This window comes from Triturus cristatus, chromosome 1_1, assembly GCF_964204655.1.
Source record: "Triturus cristatus chromosome 1_1, aTriCri1.1, whole genome shotgun sequence".
NCBI classification, from domain to species: domain Eukaryota; kingdom Metazoa; phylum Chordata; class Amphibia; order Caudata; family Salamandridae; genus Triturus; species Triturus cristatus.
The window spans coordinates 727,949,807-727,962,006 of record NC_140579.1 but is presented as its reverse complement, the minus strand read 5'-3'; the positions used below and the strand labels follow the sequence as shown (position 1 = coordinate 727,962,006).

Here is a 12,200-nt window from a genome sequence, read left to right as displayed (position 1 = left end):
CCTACACTAACCAAACACCACTGTACTACCCTAAACGCTAAAACACTACCCCAGCACAACCCCCTACACTACACAAACACCACTGCACTACCCAAAACCCTAAAACACGACCCCCTACACTACAAAAACACCACTGCACTACCCCAAACCCTAAAACACTACTCCAAGCATGACCCCCTTCACTACACAAACACCATACCACAGCACTACCCTAAACCCTAAACCACTACCCCCAACACTACACAAACACCACTGCACTACCCTAAACCCTAAAACACTACCCCCAGCACAACCCCCTACACTACACAAACACCACTGTACTACCCTAAACCCTAAAACACTACCCAGCACGAACCCCTACAGTACAGAAACACCACTGCACTACCCTATACCCATAAACACTACCCCCAGCACGACCCCCTGTACTACACAAACAGCACTGCACTAAACTAAATCCTAAAACACCACCCCAGTACGACCCCTATACCACACAAACACCACTGCACTACCCTAAACCCTAAAACACCATCCCCAGCACGACCCCCCATACTTCCCGAACACCACTCCACTACCCTAAACCCTAAAACTCGACCCCCAGCACTAACCCTACACTACCCAAACACCTCTGCACTACCCTAATCCCTAAAACACGACCCCAGAAATACCCCCAATAATACACAAACATCACTGCACTTCCCTAAACCCTAAAACATTACCCCCAGCTGTACCTCCTACACTACCCAACACCACTGCACTACCCTAAACCCTAAAACACTACCACTGTCATGACCCACTACTCTACACAAACACCACTACACTACCCGAAACCCTAAAACAATACCACTAGCAGTGCCCCCTACACTACCCAAACACAACTGCACTACCCTAAACCCTAAAACACTACCACCAGAATGACCCCCTACACTGCACAAACACCTCTTCACTACCCTACTGCACTACCCTAAACCCTAAAACACTACCCCCAGCATGACCCCCTACACTACCCAAACACAACTGCACTACCCTAAACCATAAAACACAATCCCCAGCACGACCGTCTGCACTACCCAAGCACCACTGTACTACCCTAAACCCTATAGCATGATGCCCTACACTACACAAACAACACTGCGCTACCCTAAACACTAAAACACTACCCCCAGAATAACCCCCTACACTAGCCAAACACCACTGCACTACCCTAAACCCTAAAACACGACCCCCTACACTACACAAACACCACTGCTTTACCCTAAACCCTAAATCTATCCCCGGCATGACCCCCTACACTACACAAACACCACTTCACTACCCTAAACCCTAAAACACTACTCCCAGCACGACCCCCTACACTACCCAAACATCACTGCACTACCCTAAACCCTAAAAGAAGACACCCTACACTACAAAAACACCACAGCACAACCCTAAACCCTAAAACACTACCCCCAGAATGGTCCCCTACACTACACATACACCTCTGCACTGCCCTAACACACTACCCCAAGCATGACCCCCTACACTACCCAAACACCACTGCACTGCCCTAAAACCTAAAACACTTCCACCAGCATGATCCCCCTACACTACCCAAACACCCCTGCACTGCCCTAAACCCTAACACCCTACCCCCAGTATGACCCCTACACTACCAAAACACCACTGCACTATCCTAAACCCTAAATCTATCCCCAGTACGACCCCCTACACTACACAAACACCACTGAACTACCCTAAATCCTAAAACACTACCCCAGCTCCCCCTACACTACACAAACACCATTGCACTACCCTAAACCCTAAAACACTACCCCAGCATGACCCCCTACACTACACAATCACCATTGCACTACCCTAAACGCTAAAACACTACCCCCAGCATTACCCCCTTCACTACCCAAACACCACTGCACTACCCTAAATGCTAAAACACTAACCCAGCACAACCCCCTACAATACCCAAACACCACTGCACTGACCTAAACCATAAAACACTACCCCCGGCACGACCACCTACACTACACAAACACCACTGCACTGCCCTAAACACTAAAACACTACCCCTAGCACGACCCCCTACACTACCCAAACACCACAGCACTGCCCTAAAACACTACCCCCAACATGACCCCCTACATTAAACAAACACCGCTGCTCTGCCCTAAAGCCTAATTGTGTACCTGCAGCATGACCCCTACACTACCCAAGCACCACTGTATTACCCGGAACCCTAAATCTATCCCCAACATGACCCCCTACACTACACAAACACCACTGCGCTACACTAAACCCTAAAACACTATCCCCAGCTTGACCCCCTACATTACACAAACAGCACTGCACTACCCTAAACACTAAATCACTACCCCCAGCATGAACCCCTACACTACACAAACACCACTGCACTACAAAAAACCATAAAACATTACTCCTAGCACAACCCCCTACACTGCCCAACCACTACTGCACTACCCTAAACCCTAAAACACATCCCCCAGCATGACCCCCTATACTACTTAAACACCACTGCACTACCCTAAACCCTAAAACACTACCCCAGCACGATCCCCTACAGTACACAAACACCACTGCACTACCCTAAACACTAAATCACTACCCCCAGCATGAACCCCTACACTACACAAACACCACTGGACTACCCTAAACCCTAAAACACTACCCCCTACACTACAAAAACACCACTGCACTACCCCAAACCCTAAAACACTACTCCAAGCATGACCCCCTACACTACACAAACACCACACCACAGCACTACCCTAAATCCTAAACCACTACTCCAAGCACGACCCCCTACACTACACAAACACCACTGTACTACCATAAACCCTAAAACACTACCCCAGCACGACAACCTTCAGTACACAAACACAACTACACTACCCTAACTCCAAAAACACTATCACTAGCACAACCCCCTATACTAACCAAACACCACTGCACTACCCTAAACCCTAAAACACGACCCCCTACACTACACAAACACCACAGCACTACCCTAAACCCTAAACCACTTCCCCCAACACTACAGAAACACCACTGCACTACCCTAAACCCTAAAACATTACCCCCAGCGTGACGCCCTACACTACACAAACACCACTGTACTACCCTAAACCCTAAATTTACCCCCAGCATGACACCCTACACTACCCATACACCACTGTACTACCCTAAACGCTAAAACACTACCCCCAGCAGAACCCCCTACTACACCCAAACACCACTGCACTACCCTAAACCATAAAACACTAACCCAGGCACAACCCCCTACACTACACACACACCACTGCACTACCCTAAACCCTAAACCACTGCCCCCGAGACAACACAAACACCACTGCACTACCCTAAACCCTAAAACACTACCTCCAGCACAACCCCCTACATTGCACAAACACCTCTTCACTACCCTACTGCACTACCCTAAACCTTAAAACACTACCCCCAACATGAACCCCTACACTACACAAACACAACTGCTCTACCCTAAGGCCTAAAACACTACTCCAAGCACGACCCCCTACACTACACAAACACCACTGTACTACCATAAACCCTAAAAAACTACCCCAGCACGACTCCCTTCAGTACACAAACACAACTACACTACCCTAAACCCCAAAACACTACCACAAGCACAACCCCCTATACTAACCAAACACCACTGCACTACCCTAAACTAAACCCTATAGCATGACCCCCTACACTACACAAAGAACACTGCACTCCCCTGAACCCTAAACCACAACACAAACTCCACTGCACTACCCTAAACACTAAAACATTACCCCCAGAATAACCCCCTACACTACCCAAACACCACTGCACTACCCTAAACCCTAAAACACGACCCCCTACACTACACAAACACCACTGCACTGCCCTAAACCCGAAATCTAACCCCAGCATGACCCCCTACACTACCCAAACATCACTGCACTACCCTAAACCCTAAAAGAAGACACCCTACACTACAAAAACACCACTGCACTACCCTAAACCCTAAAACACTACCCCCAGAATGGTCCCCTACACTACACAAACACCTCTGCACTGCCCTAACACACTACCCCAAGCACGACCCCCTACACTACCCAAACACCACTGCACTGCCCTAAAACCTAAAACACTTCCACCAGCATGATCACCCTACACTACCCAAACACCACTGCACTGCCCTAAACCCTAACACCCTACCCCCAGTATGACCCCCTACACTACCAAAACACCACTGCACTATCCTAAACCCTAAATCTATCCCCAGTACGACCCCCTACACTACACAAACACCACTGAACTACCCTAAATCCTAAAACACTACCCCAGCTCCCCCTACACTACACAAACACCATTGCACTACCCTAAACCCTAAAACACTACCCCCAGCATGACCCCCTACACTACACAATCACCATTGCACTACGCTAAATGCTAAAACACTACCCCCAGCGTGACCCCATACACTACCCAAACACCACTGCACTACCCTAAATGCTAAAACACTAACCCAGCACAACCCCCTACAATACCCAAACACCACAGCACTGACCTAAACCATAAAACACTACCCCCGGCACGACCACCTACACTACACAAACACCACTGCACTGCCCTAAACACTAAAACACTACCCCTAGCACGACCCCCTACACTACCCAAACACCACAGCACTGCCCTAAAACACTACCCCCAACATGACCCCCTACTTTACACAAACACCACTGCACTACCCTAAACACTAAATCACTACCCCCAGCATGAACCCCCACACTACACAAACACAACTGCACTACAAAAAAGCATAAAACATTATTCCTAGCACAACCCCCTACACTGCCCAACCACTACTGCACTACCCTAAACCCTAAAACACATCCCCCAGCATGACCCCCTATACTACTTAAACACCACTGCACTACCCTAAACCCTAAAACACTACCCCAGCACGATCCCCTACAGTACACAAACACCACTGCACTACCCTAAACACTAAATCACCACCCCCAGCATGAACCCCTACACTACACAAACACCACTGCACTACCCTAAACCCTAAAACACTACCCCCTTCACTACAAAAACACCACTGCACTACCCCAAACCCTAAAACACTACTCCAAGCATGACCCCCTACACTACACAAACACCACACCACAGCACTACCCTAAACCCTAAACCACTACTCCAAGCACGACCCCCACACTACACAAACACCACTGTACTACCATAAACCCTAAAACACTACACCCAGCACGACAACCTTCAGTACACAAACACAACTGCACTACCCTAAACCCTAAAACATTACCCCCAGCGTGACGCCCTACACTACACAAACACCACTGTACTACCCTAAACCCTAAATTTACCCCCAGCATGACACCCTACACTACCCATACACCACTGTACTACCCTAAACGCTAATACACTACCCCCAGCAGAACCCCCTACAATACCCAAACACCACTGCACTACCCTAAACCCTAAACCACTGCCCCGAGACAACACAAACACCACTGCACTACCCTAAACCCTAAAACACTACCTCCAGCACAACCCCCTACATTGCACAAACACCTCTTCACTACCCTACGGCACTACCCTAAACCCTAAAACACTACCCCCAACATGAACCCCTACACTACACAAACACAACTGCACTACCCTAAGACCTAAAACACTACTCCAAGCACGACCCTCTACACTACACAAACACCACTGAACTACCATAAATCCTAAAACACTACCCCCAGCACGACCCCCTTCAGTACACAAACATAACTACACTACCCTAAACCCCAAAACATTACCACAAGCACAACCCCCTATACTAACCAAACACCACTGCACTACCCTAAACCCTAAAACACGACCCCCTACACTACACAAACACCACTGCACTACCCTAAACCCTAAAACACTACCTCCAGCACAACCCCCTACACTGCACAAACACATCTTCACTACCCTACTGCACTACCCTAAACCCTAAAACACTACCCCCACCATGACCGTCTGCACTACCCAAGCACCACTGTACTACCCTAAACCCAATAGCATGACCCCCTACACTACACAAATAACACTGCACTACCCTGAACCCTAAACCACGACCCCCTACACTACACAAACACCACTGCACTGCCCTAAACCCGAAATCTATCCCCAGCATGACCCCCTACACTACCCAAACATCACTGCACTACCCTAAACCCTAAAAGAAGACACCCTACACTACAAAAACACCACTGCACTACCCTAAACCCTAAAACACTACCCCCAGAATGATCCCCTACACTACACAAACACCTCTGCACTGCCCTAACACACTACTCCAAGCACGACCCCCTACACTACCCAAACACCACTGCACTGCCCTAAAACCTAAAACACTTCCACCAGCATGATCACCCTACACTACCCAAACACCACTGCACTGCCCTAAACCCTAACACCCTACCCCCAGTATGACCCCCTACACTACCAAAACACCACTGCACTATCCTAAACCCTAAATCTATCCCCAGTACGACCCCCTACACTACCCAAACACCACTGCACTACCCAAAACCCTAAAACACTACCCTAGCACCCCCTACACTACACAAACACCATTGCACTACCCTAAACCCTATAACACTACCCCCAGCATGACCCCCTACACTACACAAACACCACAGCTCTACCTTAAACACTAAAACACTACCCCCAGTGTGACCCCCTACACTACCCAAACACCACTGCACTACCCTAAATGCTAAAACACTAACCCTGCACAACCCCTACAATACCCAAACACCACTGCACTGACCTAAACCATAAAACACTACCTCTGGCACGACCACCTACACTACACAAACACCACTGCACTGCCCTAAACACTAAAACACTACCCCCAGCATGACCCCCTACACTACCCAAACACCACAGCACTGCCCTAAAACACAACCCCCAACATGACCCCTACATTAAACAAACGCCACTGCGCTACCCTAAACCCTAAAACACTATCCCCAGCTTGACCCCCTACATTGCACAAACACCACTGCACTACCCTAAACAGTAAAACATGACCCCCTACACTACACAAACACCACGGCTCTACCCTAAACCACTTCCCGACACTACACAAACACCATTGTACTACCCTAAACTCTAAAACACTACCCCCAGCACAAGCCCCTATATTACACAAACACCACTGCACTACCATAAACCCTTAAACACTACCCCCAACACAACCCCCAACACTACCCACACATCACTGCACTACCCTCAACCCTAAAACACTACCCCCAGCATTACTCCCTACACTACCCAAACACCACTGCACTACTCTGAACCCTAAAACACTATCCCAGCATGACCCCCTAGATTACAGAAACAGCACTGCACTACAAAAAACCCTAAAACATTACTCCTAGCACAACCACCTACACTGCCCAACCACCACTGCACTACCCTAAACCCTAAAACACTACCCCCAGCACGATCCCCTACAGTACACAAACTCCACTGCACTACCCTATACCCGTAAATACAACCCCCAGCATGACCCCTATACTACTTAAACACCACTGCACTATACTAAACCCTAAAACACTACCCCTAGCACGACCCCCTACACTACCCAAACACCACTGTACTACACTAAACCCTAAAACACTAACCCCAGCACGACCCCCTACACCACACAAACACCACTGCACTACCCTAAACACTAAAACACTACCCCCTACACTACACAAACACCACTGCACTACCCTAAACCTTAAAACACTACTCCAAGCACGACCCCCTACACTACACAAACACCACTGTACTACCATAAACCCTAAAACACTACCCCCAGCACGACCCCCTTCAGTACACAAACACAACTACACTAAACCCAAAAACACTACCACTAGCACAACCCCCTATACTAACCAAACACCACTGCACTACCCTAAACCCTAAAACACGACCCCCTACACTACACAAACACCACAGCACTACCCTAAACCCTAAACCACTTACCCCAACACTACAGAAACACCACTGCACTACCCTAAACCCTAAAACATTACCCCCAGCGGGACGCCATACACTACACAAACACCACTGCACTACCCTAAACCCTAAATCTACCCCCAGTATGACCCCTACACTACCCATACAACACTGTACTACCCTGAACGCTAAAAAACTACCCCCAGCAGAACCCCCTAAAATACCAAAACACCACTGCACTACCCTAAACCATAAAACACTAACCCAGGCACAACCCCCTACACTACACAAACACCACTGCACTACCCTAAACCCTAAACCACTACCCCCGACACAACCCCTACACTACACAAACACCACTGCACTACCCTAAACCCTTAAACACTACCCCAACACAACCCCCTACACTACTCACACATCACTGCACTACCCTAAACCCTAATACACTACCCCCAGCATTCCTCCCTACAATACCCAAACACCACTGCAGTACCCAAAACCCTAAAACATTACCCCTAGCACGACACCCTACACAACCCAAACACCACTGTACTACCCTAATCCCTAAAACACTACCCTAGCACGACCCCTACAGTACACAAACACCACTGCACTACCCTATACCCATAAACACTACCCCCAGCACGACCCCCTATACTACACAAACACCACTCTGCTAAACTAAACCCTAAACACTACCCCAGCGCTCCCCCTTACACTACACAAACACCATTGCACTACCCTAAACCCTAAAACACTACCCCCACCACAACCCCCTACACTACCCAAATACCACTGCACTACACTAAAACCTAGAAACAATAAACCCAGCACGACCCCCTACACCACACAAACACCACTGCACTACACTAAACACTAAAACACTACCCCCAGCATGACCCACCATACTACCCAAACAACACTCCACTACCCTAAACCCTAAAACACTACCCCCAGAACTAACCCTACACTACCCAAACACCACTGCACCACCCTAAACCCTAAAACACTACCCTCAGAACTACCACCAATACTACACAAACATCACTGCACTACACTAAACCCTCATTACCGCCAGCAGTGCCTCCAATACTACCCAACACATCTTCACTACCCTAAACCCTAAAACACTACCGCTAGCATGACCCCCTACTCTACACAAACACCTCTTCACTACCCTAGTGCACTACCCTAAACCCTAAAACAGTACCTCCAGTATGACCCCCTACACTACCCAAACACCACTGCACTACCCTAAACACTAAAACACTACCCCCAGCACAACCCCCTACACTACCCAAACACCACTGCACTACCCTAAACCCTAAAATATGACACCCCTACCCTACACAAACAGCACTGCACTACCCTAAACCCTAAATCTACCCCCAGCGTGACCCCCTACAATACCCAAACACCACAGCACTGCCCTAAACCATAAAACACTACCCCCGGCACGACCCCCTTCACTACACAAATACCACTGCACTGCCCTAAATGCTAAAACACTTCCCCCAGCTTGACCCCCTACAGTACACAAACACCACTGCACTGCCCCAAACGCTAAAACTCTACCTGCAGCACGACCCCTACACTACTCAAACACAACTGCATTACCCTAATCCTTTAATCTACCCCCAGCATGACCCCCTACACTACACAAACTCCCCTGCACTACCCTAAACCCAAACACTACCCCCAGCTTGAACTCCTATACTACACAAACACCACTGCACTACCATAAACCCTAAAACACTACCCCCAGCAAGACCCCCTACACTACACAAACACCACTGCACTACCCTAAACCCTACAACACTACCCCAGCATGACCCCCTACACTACCCAAACATCACTGCACTACTCTAAGCCCTAAAACACCACCCCCAGCACAACTCCCTGCACTACCCAAACACCACTGCACTACCGAAAACCATAAAACACTACCCCCAAACCGACCCCCTAAACTACTCGATCACCAGTGCGCTACCCTAAACCCTAAGACACTTCTCCCATCATGACCCATTACACTACAAAAACACCACTGCACTACCCTAAACCCTAAAACACTACTCCCTGCAGAACCGCCTTCAGTACCCAAACACAACTACACTACCCTAAACCCCAAAACACTACCCCCAGCACTACGCGCTGTACTACCCAAACACCACTGCACTACCCTATACCCTAAAACACGACCCCCTACACTACACAAACACCACTGCAATACCCTAAACCCTAAAACACCACCCCCAGCATGAACCCCTACACTACACAAACACCACGGCACTACCCAAAAACCTAAACCACTTCCCCCAACACTACACAAACACCACTGCACTACCCTAAACCCTAAACCACTACCCCCAGCACAACCCCCTACACTACACAAACACCACTGCACTACCCTAAACCCTTAAGCACTACCCCAACACAAACCCATACACAACCCCGTACACTACCCACACATCACTGCACTACCCTAAACCCTAAAACACTACCCCCAGCACGACCCCCTACACTACACAAACACCACTGCACTACCCTAAACGTTAAAACACTACCCCCAGCGTGACCCCCTACACTACCCAAACACCACTGCACTACCGTAAATGCTAAAACACTACCCCAGCACAACCCCCTACAATACGCAAACACCAATGCACTGACCTAAACCATAAAAGACTCCCCCCGGCAGGACCACCTACACTACACAAACACCACTGCACTGCCCTAAACACTAAAACACTACCCCCAGCACGACCCCCTACACTACCCAAACACCACAGCACTGTCCTAAAACACTACCCCCATCATGACCCCTACATTAAACAAACACCGCTGCACTGCCCTAAAGCCTAATTGTGTACCTGCAGCACGACCCCTACACTACCCAAACACCAGTGCATTACCCTGAACCCTAAATCTACCCCCAACATGACCCCCTACACTACACAAACACCACTGCGCTACCCTAAACCCTAAAACACTATCCCCAGCTTGACCCCATACATTACACAAACACCACTGCACTACCCTAAACCCTAAAACGTGACCCCCTACACTAAACAAACACCAATGCACTACCCTAAACCCTAAAACACTACCCCCAGCACAACCCCCTACACTACACAAACACCACTACACTACCCCCAGCACAAGCCCCTACATTACACAAACACCACTGCACTACCGTAAACCCTAAAACACTACCCCCAACACAACCCCCAACACTACCCACACATCACTGCACTACCCTCAACCCTAAAACACTACCCCCAGCTTTACTCCCTACACTACCCAAACACCACTGCACTACTCTAAACCCTTAAACACTACCCCAGCATGACCCCCTACATAAACAGCACTGCACTACAAAAAACCCTAAAACATTACCCCTAGCACAACCCCCTACACTGCCCAACCACCACTGCACTACCCTAAATCCTAAAACACTACCCCAGCACGATCCCCTACAGTACATAAACACCACTGCACTACCCTACACACATAAACACAACCCCCAGCATGACCCCCTATACTACTCAAACACCACTGCACTAAACTAAACCCTTAAACACTACCCCTAGCACGACCCCCTACACTACCCAAACACGACTGCACTACACTAAACCCTAAAACACTAACCCCAGCACGACCCCCTACACCACACAAACACCACTGCACTACCCTAAACACTAAAACACTACCCCCAGCATGAACCCCTACACTACACAAACACCACTGCAGTACCCTAAACCCTAAAACACTACTCCAAGCACGACCCCCTACACTACACAAACACCACTGTACTACCATAAACCCTAAAACACTGCCCCCAGCACGACCCCCTTCAGTACCCAAACACAATTACACTACCCTAAACCCAAAAACACTACCACTAGCACAACCCCCTATACGAACCAAACACCACTGCACTACCCTAAACCCTAAAACATTACCCACAGCGTGACGCCCTACACTACACAAACACCACTGCACTACCCTAAAGCATAAACCTACCCCCAGCATGACCCCCTACACTACCCATACACCACTGTACTACCCTAAATGCTAACACACTACCCCCAGCATAACCCCCTACAATACCAAACACCACTGCACTACCCTAAACCATAAAACACTAACCCAGGCACGACCCACTACACTACACAAACACCACT

The 12,200-nt window shown here is 48.9% G+C and overlaps 1 long non-coding RNA gene across 1 annotated transcript in view; it reads right to left on the bottom strand.

Moving 5' to 3' along the window:
• The window catches only part of LOC146870964 (uncharacterized), a 370,126-nt gene that overhangs the window by 160,482 nt on the left and 197,444 nt on the right, over positions 1-12,200 (bottom strand). The gene's annotated exons all lie outside the window — the stretch shown is intronic.